At 43.3% G+C, this 21,358-nt stretch overlaps 1 long non-coding RNA gene and 1 pseudogene across 1 annotated transcript in view; both read left to right on the top strand.

Moving 5' to 3' along the window:
• Window positions 1–10,106, top strand: part of LOC141373515 (uncharacterized) — a 64,641-nt gene extending 54,535 nt beyond the window's left edge. The window contains exon 3 of the long non-coding RNA XR_012379582.1: window positions 10,026–10,106. This is a non-coding gene — a long non-coding RNA (uncharacterized lncRNA). The remainder of the gene's footprint in view (window positions 1–10,025) is intronic.
• Window positions 10,107–20,093: 9,987 nt separating this feature from the next.
• LOC112820703 (large ribosomal subunit protein eL19-like) lies at window positions 20,094–20,622 on the top strand (annotated as a pseudogene).
• The last annotated feature ends 736 nt before the right edge of the window (window positions 20,623–21,358 follow it).

The following is a 21,358-nucleotide window of genomic DNA, read 5'->3' as shown; positions in this document are numbered from 1 at the left end:
GTGATTCCCACAATCAACGCTGGTCTCTGTCCTAGCATCAGAGCAGAGGTGGATCTATTATAAAGCCAATGAAACTTTTAGCCCAGGGACTCTCCTTGCTCTGGCTCCTTCATGGCTCTTGAGGGGCACTAGCAATGGGTTCATATGGCCGTATATTTTTATAAAATTGGCAGTGTGTATATGTATACACATATATATAGGATATGGGTATATTATATCATGCAATGTATAATACATAATGTCCATATGCAGTATATTATAATATATTCTGTGTATATATAATATATATATACCATATATATATCATGGATATATATTGTATAATATGTGTGTATATGTGTGCATATATTTATAAAATGTACAAGTCACAGGGTCCATCTGTAATATATATTATATGATATGCATACATAAATATAGCATATTTCTAAAAGAATAGCTTAAGACCACTCTCCCTCCTCCTCTATCATGCATCCCCCCAAGGTCAGGTAGCCCTGGGGTGGTCATGAGCATTTTGGGGATCTGGCTAAGAAGAATTAAGTTGGGGATACATTTGGTGTGGGTTTAAGGAAATGTTTGCATGTCATTTCCATGTGCAGTTCAGTGATGGCTAGCCATCTACTCTGCTAAGTCAGCCAGGGTCCTGATGGTGAAGGTCAGGGGTATGCCGTACCATGAATGTGATCTGTGACACCCAGCACCAGAACTCATCAGGTAATGGAGGGAAAAAACAAGGATTAAAATGTACAAGCTAGTATATGGAAAGATTCTTCCAATTCTTCTTTTTAATGATTTTTTTATTTTTATTTTTTTTTAAGATTTTATTTATTTATTCGACAGAGAGACAGCAAGAGAAGGAACACAAGCAGGGGGAGTAGGAGAGGGAGAAGCACGCTTCCTGCGAAGCAGGGAGCCCGATATGGGGCTCGATCCCAGGACCCTGGGATCATGACCTGAGCGGAAGGCAGACACTTAACAACTGAGCCACCCAGGCGCCCTTTAATGATTTTTTAAAAAGATTTTACTTATTTATTTGAGAGAGAGCCCACACACAAGCAGGGGGAGTTGTGGAGGGGGAGGGAGGGAGACGGGGAAAGAATCTCCGCCCTGAGCACAGAGCCAGACGTGGGACTTGATCCCATGACCCTGAGATCATGACCTGAACTGAAACCAAGAGCCGGATGCCTAACTGACTGAGCTACCCAGGCACCCCTGAATTCTTCCAATTCTTAAAGTTCTGAAATGAAAGAAACTCAATTAAGTTTTTCCCAGACTTGAGTGCAATCCCCAAAATGCACACAATGTTACCAATGAGTTGTGAAGCTGAAAGAAACTTTACGAAACTATCAATAGCTTAGAAAAACAAATTTCAAATATATTAGAGGTAAGACTGAATTGTCTTGTCTTTCTATTCTTTCCAGAGAAAGTGATAATACAAAATTATTGTCATATGAAGAGAAAGTCAAAGCGTATGCAGACCAAAGCTGTAGGAAAAAAGCATTATAAGGGTATGTCAGGCAACAAATTAATGAAAGTATTATGTTATTTCTCTGAATTCTATATTTATGGTATTTTTCATGAAATACGTAGTTTGTAGTGATTTCTTTTATTACCTTGAATAAGCATTCACTTTTATACTTAATTTTTTTAAAGATTTTATTTTTAAGTAATCTCCACACCTAACATGGGGCTCGAACCTACAACCCCGAGATCAAGAGTCACACGCTCCACTGACTGAGCCAGCCAGGTGCCCTCTATACTTAATTTTTTATGGTAATTTTGAATTCTTTTTCTTAAGGAGGAAGCTTCAAATTATATGTGTCACAAAACCAGGATCCACCCTGATAAAGAGGCCACCTACCTGAGACTCTGCCACGCGCCTCTCACAGCTCTGCCTCTCTTTCCTGCTCCCTTTCCTCCCCACACCTTCGTAGAGATCTTCACAGAATCCCTGAGTGGCTCCAGACATCCACACAGAGGATACTACAGCCTTCTTCCCTAACACATGTAGCTTGCAAGTCATTTATAAGGATAAATACCTGGTAAGCTTCAGAGGTTGTCTAGAGTCTAAACAGCAAAAACACCCCAGATCCCATACCAGGATTTTTAGAAAATAATTCCTGGTAGATTTCCCAAATGCTTACTCATCTTCCACATGAAATGTAAAATCTGGACCTGTCATGTCCAATTTCATTATTGACCATGGGGATAACCACAGGGTGAACCAGAGAGTAGCTAGCGTGATTAATTTCTGACTCAGGCCTTTAACACCACCTTGATGCTAACTAGTAGTGATCTGAGCTGTCGGCTCCAGATGTCTGGGGTGAGATTAGCAGCCAGAACAAGACACACACTGTTAATTTCCAAACAAAGTAGATACCATCTGAGGCCTTAGCAATCATGCCCCCCAAACTTCACCTACTCCTGGGAGCCCAAATTAGGAGAGGAAAACTTTTGCCTATCCCCAGGCATAGTGAGATAATGTATTTGAAACTCTGCAAATTCTCAGGGGCAATATAAATGTAGTGTTTCTACTCACTATTTTCACAAACCCAGATCTGGAAGTCCTAGAAAGATGTTTTTGAGCCCAGAGTAATCAGTTGGCATTCCCCTAAAGCACATATGCATGGACCTGACTAATAACTTGGCGCCAAAACAATCCCTCACGGCACTACAATTCTATTTTTATAAAAGGTACAAGGAAGATTATTAATGGCAATGCTTTTCATTATGAATAATCAAGCTTGCCAAAAACAGTTTCCTATGGTGTGCAGGTCCTCGAGCACAGCTTGTGTGGGTTCCCTGGGAGCTGCTGGCTTCTTCTGCCATCCTAAAAGCAATTTATGACTGTTTTATGTTCTTTGGCCTTTCTGCTTCCTCTGTGTTTGGTGTCCCAAAACTAAATTCAAAAGCATAGTTAAAGGCTACTTGTTTGTCTAAATAGACTTATATTTCATGCTCCAAGAAGACATTTCATCCCTACCTTCATGCACATGGTGGTCCTGATTCTAGAGGTAATATCTAACTAGCAGCTTGTCCCAGTGGTTTAGGAAATTCTTCTCCCTTTACAGGATCGAGATAAAGATTACTCAGATGGATCTGTGAGTCTGTCTTGGCAGAGAGTTTCAGAGTCTGGGAACCAAAATCTATTTGATGAACATTTATAGGCTTCATTTCAGAATCTCAAATGACAGAAACATTCCCACTGATTGCAAGTGAGGATCAGAATGCTTAGCTAGTTTTGATATTTTATTTTTTAAAAGATTTTATTTATTTATTTGACACACAGAGACAGAGCACAAGCAGGGGGAGCGGCAGAGGGAGAAGGAGAAGCAGGCTCCCCGCTGAGCAAGGAGCCTGATGCGGGACTCGATCCCAGGACCCTGGGATCATGCCTGAGCTGAAGGAAGACGCTTAATTGACTGAGCCAGCCAGGTGCCTCTAGTTTTGATATTTTAAACTAACACCCGTAGAACAATAACAAAGACTATCTCTTGATTTTCCTTACATCAAAATATATTCTCAAACAGCCTCAACAAATAAAAGTTGAAGTTCTAGCATTGAGAAAAGTACCTAATAAACTATCAAAAAACATTAGTTGATATGCAAAGAATTATGCCAAGTACTTTGGTGCCACAAAAATAAAAAGGACACCATTTCCATAGAGAGGGCCTTATGATCCAATCAGGGAGACAAAACGTATACGCTGGCAAATACAACCAGAATATGAGAAGTACCACAAAAGAGGTACAAACAAAGCCATAGAAATTCCGAAGCAAGAGATTACTTCTGGCTGAAGGTAATCCATGAAGGTCTTAAAGGAGGTGACATTTGAGCTGGGTCTCAAACGTGCACAGTCGCGCTACTGGATCTGCCGTGTGTTTCTCCAGTTACCCACTCAATAAAGTTTTCTTGCCATGAACCAGAGCTCATGGTTATGATGTGTGTTCATTTTCTATCACTGTATAACCCATTACCACAAACTGGCTGGCTTAATGCACATTTATCATCTCGTAGTTTCTGTTGGTCAGGAACCTGGGTGTGGAGTAGCTAGGTTCTCTGCTCAGGGTCTGACAAAGCTGAAATCAAAATGTCAGCTGGACCATGTTCACATCTGGAGTTCTTCCAAGTTCATTCAGGTTGTCAGCAGGGTTTTCTTGCAGTTGTAGAACTGAAGTCCCTGTTCTCTTGCTGGCTGTTGTTCGAGGGTTGCCGTCAGCTCCTAGAGGCCACTCTCATTGTGGCTACGTGGCCTTCTCACAATATGGCAGCTTGCTCCTTCAAAGCCAGCAGGAGAATCTCTCTCTTTAGGGAAGACCTAAACCTTCCTTTAAAGGACTCACCTGATTATGTCAGGCCCATCCAGAGTAATCTCCCTTACGATTAACCCAAAGTAACTAATGAGAGACCTTAATAACCTCTGCAAAATCCTTTCACCTTTGCCCATCTCATGTAACCTATTCATCCCAGTAAAATCCCAGCATGTTCACAGCCCCCCCCCACACACACACTCAAGGGGAGAGGATTATTCAGGGCATGTGCACCAGGGAGCAGAAATCTTGGGGTTTATTTTGAGGCCATACTGCCTACCACATAATTCAAGCCAAAGTGTAAGATTTAGCACCCATGTGAGAACACAATCCTTACTGCAAATTGCATCTCTGTCCACAAATTTAAACCAACAGGACTGTAAGAGGCAAAGAAAGGGATACTGAAGGTGGAAGGAGATGCAGCACGTTGTATTTTCAAGCATGGCTGCCATGATAGAGGGCGTGCTCGTTACACTTAATACATGCACACGACATTACTACATATAGTGCCTTGTACACTACACACACACGAACACACACACACGGTACACATGCTGGGCTTACAATGGACACAGAACCCTCCTTCCCTTGAGTAGTGAGGTCACCTTCACCTTCCAGCTGCCCCAGCAGGTGCCACGTGGGAGCGGTGCCCAGCCCAAATCGCGGACTCGTGAGCCAAATGAAGGACTGTTGTTTAAAGCCACTGAATTTGGGGTGAGTTGTTAAGCAGCAGGACGTGTCTGGGACAGATGTAGAAAGGCAAGCTGGACCCCTGGCAGCTCTGTATGTCCCCAGAATCAAGAGGAAACTCTGCTCTAAGCAGGAAGCCCAAAGCATCAAAGACTCTGAGGCCCCAGAGACTGGCAGTCGTGGAGGGTCTAATCTTCCCTGCTTTCATCTGGGGCCCCCTCCAGGCAGCAGATTAAGAACCCTGAGCCCCTGTCCACAAGGAGCTTGGTGCCCTGCTCTGGGGCAAAAGAGAAAAGGGGCTGGAGAGGTGAATGAGGAACAGAACTAGAGGAAGAGATGCAGAGGAAAGAGGCTGCTTTCAAAACTGGGGTCTGAATTGCAAACATACATGTAAATGGCGAAATGCTAGAAAAGATAGAGGTTTTTATGAAAGATACCACACACACGCGCGCGCGCACACACACACACACACACACACACACACACACACACACGCCCCATGCTGCTGGCAAGAGACAGCCCAGCCTCCACCCTCTTTTGGCCTCTCAGGCTTGGGACAAGGAATCTGGCTTCCCAATACAAACTGAATTTCCCATTGCCATGCCCCGTCCCTGGTTCTCGACAAAGCATGTAATTCCAGCTGTCTGGCTGCATCTCAAGAGACACTGGAATAAGAAGGGCTTCCCACATGTGTTCTTGCTTACCGGGTTGGTGTGGGAGAGAGGATTTCTGAAGGATCTGGAAATCCAGCATAAATGGGGCAATGTGGGGGGTTGTTCTGGGCAGCAAGAGTAAATAGTGCATGACACACCAAACCCATACATACTGTACACACAAACCACATACCATACACAGCACACACACAATACATGTTGCGCCCCTATACCACACACATACCACATACACACACTGCACATATATGCTACACCTAGACCACACACTATACACATAACACATATACACTACATGCACACACATGTATGCACACACACACATATACAGCCATCTAACCTTCAGGAAGAGGAACCTAGTGACAGGGAGAGTTTGACTTAAATACTTATAAGAATCTAAGTAAAATGACAAATCCTGGAATTATAATATTTTGCAATCATTTAATTCAACCTCCCCACTTCCTAGGCAAAGAAGTTGGGGTTTAAAAAAAAAAAAAAGAAGTTGAGATTTAGCTGAAAGGAGGACTGTTTATTCTCATTCCCAGGCTGGAACTTTCCCTCAGGTCTCAGTGCTAGGAAAGCCCTCACTGTGCCTCTCCTCAAGTTTTAAAAATATCCACAGTGGTTAAGTCTTCAGCCCCAGTCACACACACACACACGCACACACACACACACACACACACACACACACACACACACCCTCATCTGTGCAACTGTTATTTTGACTTAAATTTAAAGAAAAAAAATAAAGGAAGGAATGTGTTGCTTCCTCTCGTTACCCATGCATAAAACCATGGACTTCCTTTCACTCCAACCTCTACAATCTCATCATTTATTTTTTCAGTTTGAGCACCAAATCCAGATCCGAAAATTCCAAGGATAAAACTGCTGTGCTCAGAGCAAAGTGAGCAAACGTATGTCACAAGCAGAGCCTCTTGTCACCCAGATGTCCCTCACTTCCTTTTGTGCCCAATAGACACCACCTGAGCGCCTGAACCACCGCAGGTGCCCAGCCTTTCACTGGATCCTCTATCCAAGGCTCTCTGGGGTGTGTCAGGCATGTGATCCCATGGGTCTCGCTGTGGATGGCTACTGCTCAGGAGCCATGCTGGTCACTGGCCACTTCATAACTGGTCCTCTAGGCTGCCCTGAGTCTGGTTAGACAAGACACACTCCCCACCAAATCAGCTGAGAGAGCTTTTGGATACTCGGCCCCATGAGAGAAAGAAACCAATTTCCCCTCACCTTTGTCTCCCAGGGCCTCGGCTGCAACATAGGTTAATCATAATCTACAAGGATGCGGCTCTACCCACCCTGAGGAACTTCTGCGCCTGGAGTCAGGAAGGTTTTCTCCACGGTGCAGCCCCCGCCAAGTGCCTCTGCTGGGTCTTCCCTCCCACACAATCCCCACCCCTCGTGGGCCCTGGACCCTCCGTTGTGAAGGGGCTTACCAGTGCCCTGGGCTGCTGTTGAGCAGGTTTGTCAAGGGCAGCATGGATGGAGCCCAGCAAAGTTACTGGGTGTAGGATAGTGTCTTTTCTGTGTTTGATGGGAGACTCTCGCTAGATGCCAAGGGCCTTAGTTTTGCCATTGGGCTAGGGCTGCCGGGATAAAATACCACACACTGGACGGCTTAGGCAACAGAAATTTATTTTCTCATGGTTCTGGAGGCTAGCAGCCCAAGATCAAGGTGACAGCAGGTCTGGTTTCTCCTGGGTCCTCTCTCCTCGGATGGCAGAGGCTGCCTTCTCTCTCTGTCCCCACAGGGTCCTCCCTCTGTGTACATATATCCCTGGTGTCTCTGTGTGTGTCCAAATTTCCTCTTCTTGTAGACACTGGTCAGAGTGGATCAGGGCCCACCCACTTAATCATCTCTAAAGGCCCTATCTCCAAATACAGTCATATTTTGAAGTACTGGGCTTCTGCCTATGAATTTAGGAGGACGCAATTCAGCCTATGAATAGCAGTAGAAGAACTGCCACGGGGCTCTGCTCCTGGCAGTGAAATGGTACAGAGTAGCCCTCTCGTGGCAAAGTCCCCCAGCTCTCTCCCTGTCCAGGACAAGAGATCTCTGAGGAATCTCCCTGGAGTGTAGGCCGCCGAGCAAGGGATAGCTTAGCTTTTCCCTTCTCACCTCCTTCTTGTCTTCCCTATGGCATAAACTCTGTGCCCCAAGGCCGTCACGGCCTCATCTTTTAATTTGCAAGGACCTGATTTGGAAGCGTACAATAACCTCGATACCAGTATTTTCTTCTCTTTGCGTTCTGACTATAACAGGCTCCTTAAAGAAAGGATCCAGAATGAAGGGGGAGAAGGAACAGCCCAAAGATTGGTATTTCAAGACCTCCTTTCTTTGCACATTTTAATGCAGCTCTACAAAATTCATTGTCCTAATTTGAAGATCCAATTTCAGAGCACCCCTATTATAATCTTCCTTATGATGGCCAAAGACTTGAGAAACCAGGAGGTAGGAAACTTCTACCAAGACTAACAGGGAGAATTAAATCAGATAACAGCTGAATATCAAAGTACCTGGCACAGAGTGGAATATAATCTAAACCTGTCTGCACTTCAATTGGCTAATGTGTGCACTGTGGATAATTATCAGGTACAGAGGTTATTTTAATGCAAAACTCATGCATCACCCATAGTACCTGCTCAATAAATATTCATTAAACTTTTAAAACATTTTCATTTTTCAGGACTCTGAATTATGTCCAGTAGTGTCCCAGTTCAGATCAATGATTCCAAGAGCAGCAATGTAATTCCTTGGGGCTTATATAGTATATAATTTCTCCTTACCCTGGAAGGCTTAGTATCAAGTCTTCAGATTAAGCACTTGGTTTTATTTTCTATATATTTTTTCTCTTTCAGTCTACAAAGGCAGAAGTAGTGACTCCAGAATTTCTATATAGGAGGTGTAAATTGGATTAAAAAGATTAGTCCCGGAGACTTAAAGATGCATTTACATAAAATATAGCTGCTTTTTACATTCACATGCAAGTTTTTGTGTGAACGTGAGGCTTGGTTTCTCTGGGATGACTGCCCAGGAATACAGTTGCTGGGTTGTATGGTAGTTGCATGTTTTATTTTTTAAAGAAACCATGACACTGTTCTCCAGAGTGGCTGTGCCACTTGACATTCCCACTGGCAATGCGTGAAAGAACGAGTTTCTTCACATCTTCACCAGCATTTGGTGGTATTGTCACTATTTTTTATTTTAGCCATTCTGATAGGTGTGTAGTGCTGTGGTTTTAATTTGCCATTCCCTGATGGCTAGTGATGCTGAACATATTTTTAGGTGTGTATTTGCTATCTGTATGTCTTTTTCAGTGAAATATATCTTCATGTCTTTTACCCATTTTCTAGTTGGATTCTTCGTTTTTTCCTTGTTGTTTCAAGAGTCTTTTCTGTATTTCTAAGATGCTAGTCCTTGGTCAGATATGTGGCTTCCAAATATTTTCCCGCTGTCTGTAATTTGTCTTTTCATCCTTTTACCAGGGCCTTTTGCGAACAAAAATGTCTAACTTTGATGAAGTCTAATTTATTTATTTTTACTCTTATGAATTGTGCTTTTGGTGACAAGCTTAAAAGATCTCTACTTAGACCAAGATCCTGAAGATTTTCTCTTATGTTTCTTTCTAAAAGTTTTATGGTTTTACATTTTACACTTTAAATCCATGACCCATTTTAAGTTACTTTTTGTATAAGGTGTGCAACTGAGGTCAAGGTTAAATGTTTTTAGCTTATGGATATCCAATTGCTACAGCACCATTTATTGATTAGTCTGTCTTTCCATCACTGAACTGCTTTTGCACCTTTGTCCAAAATGACAGTCCACTCACTATATCAGAATGATTTGGAGCCCTTATTACAAATACAAATTTCCAGGACCCACCCAACCTACTGAATCAGAAAGTTTGGGGGTACACTCACTATAATCCCTTTCATTCTTAACATTCCTGGACAGTTTCCTCTTTGCTTATCCCTTTACTTTCTTACTGACTGAGATTTTGAATTCTTCTTTCCTGCCTGCTTCTGAAATTTTGGCTTAATAAAATTTCCTTCAAGCAAGGAATAAATTCTATCCAGATTCTTTAAAAAAGATGAAGTAATGGCATTAACATTACATTTGTTTGTATTGAATAGCTAAATTATGGAAATTAAATAGCTTTTAATAATATTCAAAAGTTGAATTAAGTGAGACCTCAGATCCATAATCTTGTATCTATTTGTGAAGGCTTATATTACCAGCCATTCTAAAATATCTTAATGCCAGAATATCTGTGCTGAATTTGTTCCATATTTTCCATTTGTTCTCCTAAATCCTCTCACTTCTCTTTTTCATCCTCCTTAGGGATTTAGGAGACTGACTTTAATGGATGGCATTAACTATACCCCCTGGCATTTGGGCTGGGTCAATGAGAGGCACCCCGGGGGGATCAGACGGTAAGTAGAAATCATCAGGGTCAGGATATTCATTACCTGTTCCCTCCCCACTGGGTCACCGTAGGCTGACAGTATCTCTCCAAAGGCCACAGCTCCTGTCAGGCAGCCCTTTCCTACAACTATCTCTCTGGGTTCCTTTACCTGGGCCCTCCCTTTACCACTTCAGGCCTAGAAATGATATCACTGTGGCTAGCCCTGGGTACTGTACCATCCCTTGTTAACTTCCCTTAATATTACCACACCTTTGTAAATATCCCCTTTATTAAACACTCCTCACTACATTCAGACTAAGGCCTTGACTAACAGAATATCCTACCCAACTCTTTCTTTCAACATTCCAAGGGTGATTCCATAAGCTTTTTATTTTTAACAGGTGAACAGATGTGTCATCAACAAGTTTACCTTTGCAACTAGAGTCAGTTGGACTCCTCTACAAGAGAAGATACAATTAGTAACATAAGCATATGGAAAATATTCAATATTTAGCCTCAATTATTATCAAAATACAGATTAAGCAACAATGATCTTTGTTTTCAGCCAGTTACCATTATGCTGGCAAAAATGTTAAAAAATGATGATATTACTAGTTCTGGTAAGGATATGCTGAGACTGGTAGACTCATACTTTGTTAACAGGTATAACCTTTGGAAACCATGTTAATTAATACAACTCTTGGAAAGCCATTCAGCAATATATTTTGAAAACCATTCACCGTTCACTGTTCAAACCCTTTGAGGCAGTAATTCTGTTGCTGATAGTTCATCTAAAAGGAAATAATTTATAAAAATTAGAGGGCTATATTAATGCTTGAGTTAATTAGATTGCTGCTTAAATAAATTTAAAAAACAACATTGGAAACTACTCAAATTCCACTGATTGGAAATTATTGAGTAAATAAAATGATAATTAAGAAAATTAAGTAACCATAAGAGGAAAGTCTTAGGGTATAATGCTAAGTTCAAAAGGATACTTCAAAATTGTAGCTATGTAAAATGATATATGCACGTGGTCAAAGATTAAAATACAACCATTAGAGTAAAAAAACATTTTTAAGACGGTAGAATTATGGTTGATCATTTCTCTTTTTCACTTATTTTGTCTGTACAACTAATTTTTTAATGAGGTCAAAGGACATTTCAATAAGACAATAATATATATAATAGAGTACATATTATGGTGATATACTATGTTATATACCACTTATACCATATTGCATGGTACTACAATAGGCACTTACCTATAACATGCAGTCAATGTAATCCTCATTTTATACATGAGAAAGCAGAGGCCTGAAAAGTTATGTAAACTTGCTCAAGAACACAATGTAAATAAGAAGTAGAGCTGGGGGCCAGGCCCAATGCCCACACCACACCACTGTCTGCTATAAGATCTGGCTGGAGGGAGAGGACCTTGAACCCTTCTAGAGGCTTTCCTTCCCTGACATTTGTAATGTAGTTCTTCCCTGACATTTGTAATGTAGTCCTTCCCTGACATTTGTAATGTAGTTCTTCCCTGACATTTGTAACGTAGTCCTTCCCTGACATTTGTAATGTAGTTCTTGACTGTTCAGCTCCTCTGGCCATCCCTACTGAATCCCAAGAACACAAGCCTGGAACGTAGGCATTCCTGTGGTTCTATTCTTGGCTTTCCCCCTCTGTACACTTCATCCCTGAGAACACTGAGCTATCCGCAGAGTTGTAACTACGATCTGTCTATGGATCTAGACCACTTCATTCCCTTGTGTTGGAAACCTGCCTTTTCAGCTAGTCGGTAGGACTTTGTATATGCTGGGCAGCTCAACCTAAGCATGTCCAAGACCTAAGCATCCTCTTATGTCAGAATACTGCCTGGACCCCTAACCTTTAAGCTCCATTAGTGATACCATCACCTTTCCTAATAACACAGGCTGAAAACCTCTTTGAATTTCTCCCTGCCCTATACTATCCTCACATTTGGTCACTTGCCAAGACATGTTGCTTCTTGCCTTACTTAGTTTATTGTATCCTTCCCACTTTTTTTACTCCTGCTGCTTCCATCCAAGTACTAGTCTCATTAACTTTCCACTGGACTATCATAATCCTTACAATTGGACTCATAAATTCCAACACTAGCTTTTGCTTCAGAATCACACACACACACACACACACACACACACACACACACACACACACTCCCACGCCCAGCCCACACCTACTGAATCAAAACCTCTAGAAATGCAATGGAGTCTGGGAATTTTTTAATCCCCAAATGATTCCAATATGTAGCCTAGTTGAGGAGCCCCTTGCCTCTAGTATTTTCATCAAGTGCCCTCTTCCCCAAATTTTGATTTGAAAATCTTTCTGAAGCAGCTGCTTACATTACTCTTTTCAAAGACCTCCAATGGCCTCCCACTGCCCCTGCAGCAGCTTCCAAAGCATATACCTGCTAACAAATAATATAAGGGGAGTAGGGGAGAGAGGAACCCCGGACTGATTTTAACCAGTTCCTTTAATGCAAAACTTCTCAGCATTTAATATGCAATTATAGAGTGTGAGTTTTCAAGGGAGAGCGATGTAGCATGTATAGTTCCCAAACTTACCTGACCATGGAATCCTTCTTTTATGTAACATCTCATTGCTCTAGAGTTCTACGGAAGCCTTTGGGAAAGGCCAGTCTACAGGATAAATTCCAAACTCCTGAACCTGGCCCCAAGGCACCCTGTTAGATCCCGGGTCTGCCTTTCCAGCCTCGTCATGCACAGGCATCAATTACCCACTCAGACTGAACTATTCACTGTTCTACCAACACTTCTTGTTCTTTCTCTCTTCAGGTGGAAAGAGCTTTATTATGAGTGCCAAACAAGAGTCCACCACTCTGATTCTTGTCCAATCAGTCCTTGGGCCCATTTCTATTTGCCAAACTAAAATGTATGTTTACACAACATAAACTAGATCTTTAACTGAGGGAAAAGGAAGTCTAGGTTCCTCATCTGCGCTAAAGAACAGTATCAGTGATGCATAGGTATACATGTCCATGGGCCCATTAACAGATGTGTGCACACTTAAAGACCTTTAGATTATTTGGTGCAGCAGGATATGGAACTGACTTTTGTTCTTGATGTTCTCATTGACTAGAGAAGCTTGCTGGATGATTGGGAGGGGAGTCTTTTACATAAGCATGACTAGGGGTGCACAGACAGACTCTGTAAAGTTATCTTCTTCCACCGAATCTCTGCAAAGTTGAGACCATCAGACAAATATCTTCTTGCCTTTTGGGTCACAGTGGCTACTGGAAGCTACTCAAGCATTGGGAGAGGAATCTCAGAGTTTTCTTTCTTTTTTTTTTTTTTTTGCCAAATCAAATCCTCAGGGTGTTTGAAAATTGATCTTTCTTAAACCCTACGTGGAGTGATGTCATGGGACAATTGAGCCACTCTTGTTTAGAACCAGGGCTCCTCAGGTTAAGTACCCTGCTCTAAGGACATTCGGCAACACGTACCAGTGCTTCAGATGCCTGAAACAGAAACCTGACTGCAGTGGCTAACACAAGTGGTCTAGTTCCCTGGCATGAGAATTGCAGAGGCAGCATTGGCATCCAAGGGTTCGCCATCCAAGGGTTCTGATACCATCAAGGACCAATTTCTCCTACCTTCCTGCTCTGCCATCATTAGCATGTAGCTCCTGCCCTCTTTATGTCCATGCTCCTGTAAGAAAGAAGGAGGAAGAAAAAAGAACAAAATACACAGGCCAGCTTTTTATGAGAGAAAACAGTGGCTTTTCTAAAAGCCCCTTCGATCAGGCTTTCATTTAAATCCTGTTGGCCAGCTGTACATTATATGACTACCTTAAGCAGCAAGGGAGTCTGGGGAATCGAGTTTATTAGCTGGCAAATAGTCACTCACCTCAAAATAGGTTCTGCTTGCCAAGAAGGGGAGATTGGAAATTAGGTAATCAGCCAGAAGTGTTTGACCTAGCAGAAGCACCAAGCTACCTGCACCATCAGGCAGAGGACTTGTAGCTTCTGAATGGACATAAGGTGAGTGTGTGAGAGAGAGCCAAGATATCTCCTCTCCCTTCCACCAGAGCACCTGTAGCTTCTATATGGACATAACGTGAAAACCTTAAATTAACAGGTATCGAAATAGATGTTCGTGCTCTCTTTACCTGTCTATTGCAATGTGCGTATACACCTAGCATACCTTTGGGCATTCCATCTATATTAATAGCATTTAGCAAATTGCTTACCCAGGAATTATGCAACATCACTGAGATCTTCTGGTTTTTAAGCATTTAAAGCCAAATTTCAGCATATGAAATAGAAAGCATGGTGTGTCCTGAAGACGGCAGTTGTTATAAAAGCTAAAAACTGCTTTTGCCCAGAGACAAAAAGGTCGGTAGGCATTTGAATGACAAGTTTTTTCGTGAACTCCGCTAATTCATTTATTTACACACAGCCTGGAAGAGGAATGAATTGTCTTCCTCAGCTTGCTGTTGCTGGATCCACTGTATTTTTTTAGTAGAAATTGTTCCAGAAGAGTCTAGTGTGAGTTTTCTGTGTATTAAATGACTTGAATGTAAGAACCTGAGCAAACCTCAGACATAACTGTCCCCACAAGGCAGACACCAGAAATGTTCACAGCAAATAGCTGGGACAGTGAAAAAGAGCGACTGGTTCCTTCTGTAAAGGTCCAAGAGGAATAACCATGAAAGACAGGTATTTTCCAAAGAGCTTTCTTGCAAGGCTTTTGGGAGCTTTCCACTCCTGTGACAGCAAAGCCAAGAGAATTGAGCTGGAGCCCTTCTCCCCCTCTGTGACTCAGGCCAAGTAGGTCTTTTCAAACAGCACTTGTTAATCTTGTTAAATCTTAAGTGCCTCTTGGTGTTATGAGCTACACTCACTTTCCCTTCCAGCCCTCACTGACTTTGCTGTCTTTTCATGGTTTGAATGTCATCTCACGAAAGAAGTGGACAGTTAATTCTAGGACAACACCAGACCAACGAGTATGTGTGTGGCCTGCATCACGGGGAGAGGCCCAGGGCCAAGGGTCTATATCTGATGCCATCAAATTCATTTTCGATCTGTTAACAAACATCTTTTAGAGACTGAATTTTGGTGAGCAGCTTGTTGCATTTGTCTTTTTTTTTTCTTTCTTTTTTTAAATATTTCATCCATTCATTTGACAGAGAGAGACATAGCGAGAGAGGGAACACAAGCAGGGGGAGTGGGAGAGGGAGAAGCAGGCTCTCCGCTGAGCAGGGAACCCGATGCGGGGCTCGATCCCAGGACCCCGGGATCGTGACCCAAGCCGAAGGCAGAAGCCCAACGACTGAGCCACCCAGGCGCCCCTGTCTTTGTTTTTTAAAAGGGGAAAATGAATTTGTCCTAAGGGTGGTTCAGCTGAGTGGAGATGCATCACACATGGGAGTAAAAATGTGTCTAGTTGGTACAACTGTGCTGGACAGAAACCTAGTAGTATCCACAAAACTATTAGATGTGCATTCCCTATGATCCAGCAATTTCATCTCTAAATGGGCCAATGCTTAGATTTTTCACAAGAACATATCCTGGTTTTGCTTGTGAGAATAGCATTCAATGAAGCAGTTCACTTTTTTTTTTTTCAAGATTTATTTATTGACTTTAGAGGGAGAGAGAGGGAGAGAGCCCAGGGGGGGAGGGGCAGAGGAAGAGAGAATCTCAAGCAGACTCCCCGCTGATCATGGAGCCCAACTTCGGGCTCTATCTCACAACCCTGAGACCAGGACCTGAGCCGAAACCAAGACTTGGAGACTTCACCGACTGCACCACCCAGGTACCTCCAAAGCAGTTCACTTTTTGATACTAAATCGAGCTTCTTGGGAGAGACAAACATTCTAGAAGCAGAGGTAGCTTCCAAGTGCAGTGTCTAAGGACTAAATATAGGCATCTCAAATCGTGAAACAGCCCACCTTTTCAGTACTACCTGGACTCGGGCTCATTTTCATTGGGTCCCCTACACTATGCCCAGCTGAGAAGTGACTACAGAAAGGCAGCTCAGAATCATCAAAGAGAAATGGAGGCCATGAAAATTTCAAGATCTCTCCTCTCCCTTCCACCATCACTCAACCCCTCCTGCTGGATGATGACCCTCCAGACTTATTCCTGCTTCTGCCTTCATAAGGCCTGTCACATTTGGGGACACATTCTTCAATACAATTCTATAGAGTTCAGGAAGAAATTATTTGTCCCCCACCCCAGATACAAACCATTTGCTCCAGGAAACAGCTGTGTTTCTCTGAAACCATGCTCGTTTTCAAGAGGATGGCAGTAGAAACACACTGTACTCCAGATGCAGAAACACCTCTTTACATTCTCCCAGTCTGGTTCAGTGTCATAAAGGAGTTCAAGTATCTACTCTAAGTAAGATCTGCACTTGGCATCATGAGTTTCCCCATAGTTGTAAATTACTTTTTAACATCTATATACTTGCTTTGCTTTGTGAATTCTTTAGAGTACTGTTATGCTGCGAGCTATAGGGTAAGTTTTCTAAGACAGCTTTAAGGTGTTATGAAAATGGGTAAATCTTGTTGAAATATCCCTAAGACAATGGTACAGAACCTTTGAGAAGGAAAAGAACCTGCTCACATACGTGTCACTGACAGCAATCGAGTCAGTTCAGTAGCAAGAATGACCTTTATTCAGATCCCAGGTAGAATCCTTTAATCCCTCTGGCTCAGAGAACACATTTGGTCTGCTGGGAAGTTTACACAGCATGTTGCTGAATGTTATTCCTGATGACTATTTTTGCAAAGAGCACTTACACTTACTACCAAGTTTTGTCCCAGCCTTTCAAACCGGGATGTCATATGTAAATAAAGGTAGAGAGGAATTAAAACAAAATTTCTCTTCAGGCTCAAAGAGGGGATTTTACCAAACTCCAGCAAAAGAAATGCGAAGCCACTAAATCCTACTGGAACTAAAAGTCTTAAGGATAATGACTGCTACTCTGTGAGCTCTTCTGGACAGAGAGAGAATGGCACGTTGGGGGAGATGTGTATTCTGCCGTCGTCCAAAATAAAACTCCTCATCTTTGGATTTCTCCCTTACCTAAGCCTGGTCTTTAGAAATAAGAAAGTCTAATTCCATAATATAGGAAACGATTTAAAAATATCTTTAAAAGAGTACGTGTGTGTATAAAGCCAAAAATGGTGATGGAAAAAAATGTTCTTTTGGATTTCCTCTTTTCTCTCCTCTAACTTCACACAGTTCCCCTCTGTGGGGCAGCCCAGACCCCTGTTTCTTACCTCCTCTGCTGCCCTCCTGGTCCTTGGCAGTGTTGTCTGGTCTTACACCCCCTCTGAAGGGCCCGGGGCCCACCGTGCTCACTGCTGCTGGGCCTCACTCTCCTTCCTTTACCCTCTCCCCAGGATGCCACCTGCCATTTCTCCCGGCATTGTTAGCTAACCCCTCACTGCTGCGCCTGGCAGAGCACAGGATTGGTCTTGCCCTGCGTTTTGTACCTTTCTTCTACCTACTCACTCTCTCACCCTAAACTCTGAAGGGGCCCGTCCTTCCTCCAGGCCTATGTGAGAAGCTTAGCGCATGTCATCTTGTTCTGGACTTCAGCCCGGTCATTGCCCCTCAGCATCTAGTCCTGATTCTCAGATTTTTTACAGGCAAATGTAGTAGGCCACCCAAAATGATCATTCTTTTGATGTTGTTCTTACTAAATTCACTACTACCAGCAAGCATGCACACACACACACACACACACACACACACACACACACACACACAGAGGCAGGCTGCAGGACCTTAGAAAGAACTAATAACAAACAAAATTGCTGCTGTTACTATTTTTAGGCTATCTTCAACCCTCTCTGAAGTAACAGCTAAGACAGCATAGCTGAGCTGTCAAGAGCTCTGATTCTGGAGCCACACTGCCTGGGTCAAATCTCACCTCTGCTACTGGACCTAATTTGGCAAGTTAACCAATATCTCCATGCCTCCGTTTTCTCATCTGTAAGATGGGAATGATTAAAGGACTTACCTCCTGGGATTGTCTGAGGGTTAAATGAGTTAATAGTTGAACAGACACGAAGATGCACTGCCCAGATCCCCCTTCAAGGGCGAACTTGCTGCCCAGGTGCAGAAAGAAGAGTGAGCAGACTCCAGCTCTCAGCAACTTCAGTGCTGCTCGGCCAGCAGACTTGCCTGAGGCCATGCCCTTTCTAGAGGAGCCCATGTTTGGTGACTAAGTGAGGCTGGGGTATAAAGGCAGGCCATTCTGGTCTGATGTAGGACGCTGATGGGCAGCACTCACCTCAAGCTCCCTGCCAGGCCGGCCAAGGCTTTGTTCAGCCGGCGTGGCAGTCTGACATTTTCCTGCTTTTTCCCCTTCTCTTCCAAGGTGTTAATTCCTAAGAAGCATCCCAAACTCTGTCTCAACCATTGCTTCCAGAGACCACAACCTGAGATGGCACTTGTCAGGTATTTAGAGAAGTCCCTGAAGTACAGTGAACACTCTGTCAGTGCTTGTTAAATAAAATTAAATAAGGAATCTGGAAAGGCAGCCCCTTCACCGCTCATCCCTCTTAGAGAAGAGGTTATAATTAATGTTGAACATCAGGTTACTCTAAAGAGCCTGAGCGTCTCCCTAATCGGGATGAGGAAACAACACCACTCGTACTAACTACCGTACTGCTATGTTTCGGCTTTAGGACTGTTTTTAGCTATTATCTTTCCTGTGCTTGCTCTTATCAACTCAGTTTTTTCTTGCTTACAAGAGTATTTGCTGACGTTTTAAATTTAGGTTCAGCCATTTCTCCCAATGGCTAACATGAATTTAGATATAACTCCGATGGCTTCTAGAATCAAGACTTCCCAGTGGTGGGAAGGACAGCTCAGTGCCGTCTTTACAACCCAAGGCGGATTGTTCTCAGGCTGTGTAACGGGAGGGAAGTGAGTGGACTCTGGCCTTGGGACCCCGGCATCCTCAACAGTTCTGAGGTTATATTTCATCTGTGGATCTGTGGTTGTGCCCAGTTTCACCTCACTTCATGAAGAAGAAAGAAAACAGCAGGCTCTCAAGGCCCTTACCCTCTGGTGTGGGAAGGCCACGCCAACTAATAAACAAGACGATTAAAGATGGAAGTTAAATACTGTGGAGAAGTTGAGGATACAGCGAAGAGCACGGGCCGGGGCCTAAATTAGGGAAGGCCTCTCATGGGAGGGGACACATAAGAATGGAAGGGTGACAGATCAGAAAAGTGCATTCCAGGCAGGAGGAACAGCAAATGAGAAGACCGAGGGGTAAGTGTACTTGGCTGCTGGAAGAACAGCAGGGAGGCCAGTTTTGGCTGAAGAGCAGCTAAACAAGGGAGAGTGTGGCCCCAGGGGAAGTTGGAGACATAGGGCCAGATTCCGTAGGCCTTAAAAGCCATGGAAAGGAGTTAAGGTTTCATTCTAGATACCAGGAGAACCCACCAAGTGATCTTAAGGAGGGTTGATGTGGTACAACTTCTTTTTTAAATCAAGCTCAACATTGAGGAAGGGGAGCTGAGCTACAATTACTAAAAGAAGCAGCGTCTCCTGGATTCCTGGGTGACACTCTATTTTAGCATTGTGTCATTATTTCAAAGGGCTTTTAGGTGAACCTGTGGCTGTTTTATGTGCCACTAGGAGACCACTGAGAATGAACAGTATTATAGGTTAAAACCATCACTAGACCTGAAACAACATTCATCCTGCCCATACTCAGAAATGGTACCCATCGTCTGTCCTCACTAAGCCCGTTCCTTCTTATTTCCTTTTATAGCGTATCTGGCATTGGCTTGTCTGTGTAAATCATCTAGAGCCAACTCTTGGTTGTAACTTCTCTAGAATAATTGCTAGCTATATCACTTTGGCTTGAAATAGGATGATACTTTTTGGACTGTCCCAGCTATGGCATCAGTCTGTCAACAGTGACTAAAATTAAAAAGGATGGCTTTCCTTTTATTACTGCAGCTGCAGCCATGCTATGCTCAGGCTTCAGAAGAGGCTTGCCTCCAGGGTCCTGTGCTGTGGCAAAAAGAAGGCCTGGTTGGCCCCAGTGGGACCAATGAGATCGCCCACGCCCGTCAGCAGATCCGAAAACTGATCAAAGATGGGCTGATCATCCGGAAGCCTGTGACTGTCTGTTCCCATGCTCGGTGCCGGAAAAACCCTTTGGCCTGCCAGAAGGGCATTGGTAAGAGAAAAGGTAATGCTGGAATGCCTGAGAAGGTATTCTGCGCCAGAGATTGACCGCATGTCTCACAGCCTGTATCTGAAAGTGAAGGGTTACGTGTTCACAAACAAGCGGATTCTCATGGAACACATCCACAAGCTGAAGGCGGACAAGGCTTACCAGAAGCTTCCGGCTGACCAGGCTGAGGCCCTCAGATCGAAGACCAAGGAAGCACACAAGGGCTGTGAAGAGTGGCTCCAGGCCCAAAGGAGGAAATCATCAAGACTCTGTCCAAGGAGGAAGAGACCAAGAAATAAAACTCCCTCTCTTTTGTCTGTACCTAGTGGCCTCGGCAATAACACAGATCAGTTATTCAATAAAACAAAACTTGATCTGCCAAAAAGAGAAGAGGAGAGAGAGAGATGAGTATTGGCCTCCGGGAAGACAGGGACTTCTGCCTTCCAAAGAAGGACCGAATGTATACAGGATGTGTTTGTTTTTAATTTTCTTTCAGGCTGAGAACCTATTCCCTAAAGACGGGTGGAGGAAGAACCTGCTCAGGAGAGCCCAGAGCTAATAGAAGGAGTAGGGAGGAATCTAAAAGACCAGAGAGGAAGTGGACCAACCTCTCCAGGGGAGAAGCTGGGATTACCAGGGAAATGAGCTATTTTGCATCATTAAGTGCAACCGATGTGTGAGGTGGGCAGGACTGGCCAAGAATCCAGTTGTGTGAGGGCAGATTCCAGATTAGTGTTAAGGGGGACTTGGCTTAACAGAGAAAGCTTCAAAGGATATAAATTTAATACTTGTGTCTCTGCCTCACTCATTTCAAAAACAACAAAACAAACAAACAAAAAACAAACCCAACTTTTTTTTTAAAGCATGAGTTTCCTCTCTTCTCTTGATGGAGTTTTCCCTTGGTTCCTCTCCCCAATTTACTTGTGTTTATTCTTGGTAATTAAAATGAGGATTGGCTTTTAAGATAAGTTGAAAATTTCCCTCTGTCCCCATTCAACCCAGCCTTGAGACACACACACACACACACACACACACACACACACACACACACACACACA

This window comes from Callorhinus ursinus, unplaced genomic scaffold (assembly GCF_003265705.2).
Source record: "Callorhinus ursinus isolate GAN/ISIS: 27379988/994484 unplaced genomic scaffold, GSC_fseal_2.0 scaffold10, whole genome shotgun sequence".
NCBI lineage: Eukaryota > Metazoa > Chordata > Mammalia > Carnivora > Otariidae > Callorhinus > Callorhinus ursinus.
This window is presented reverse-complemented; position numbering and strand designations above follow the sequence as displayed.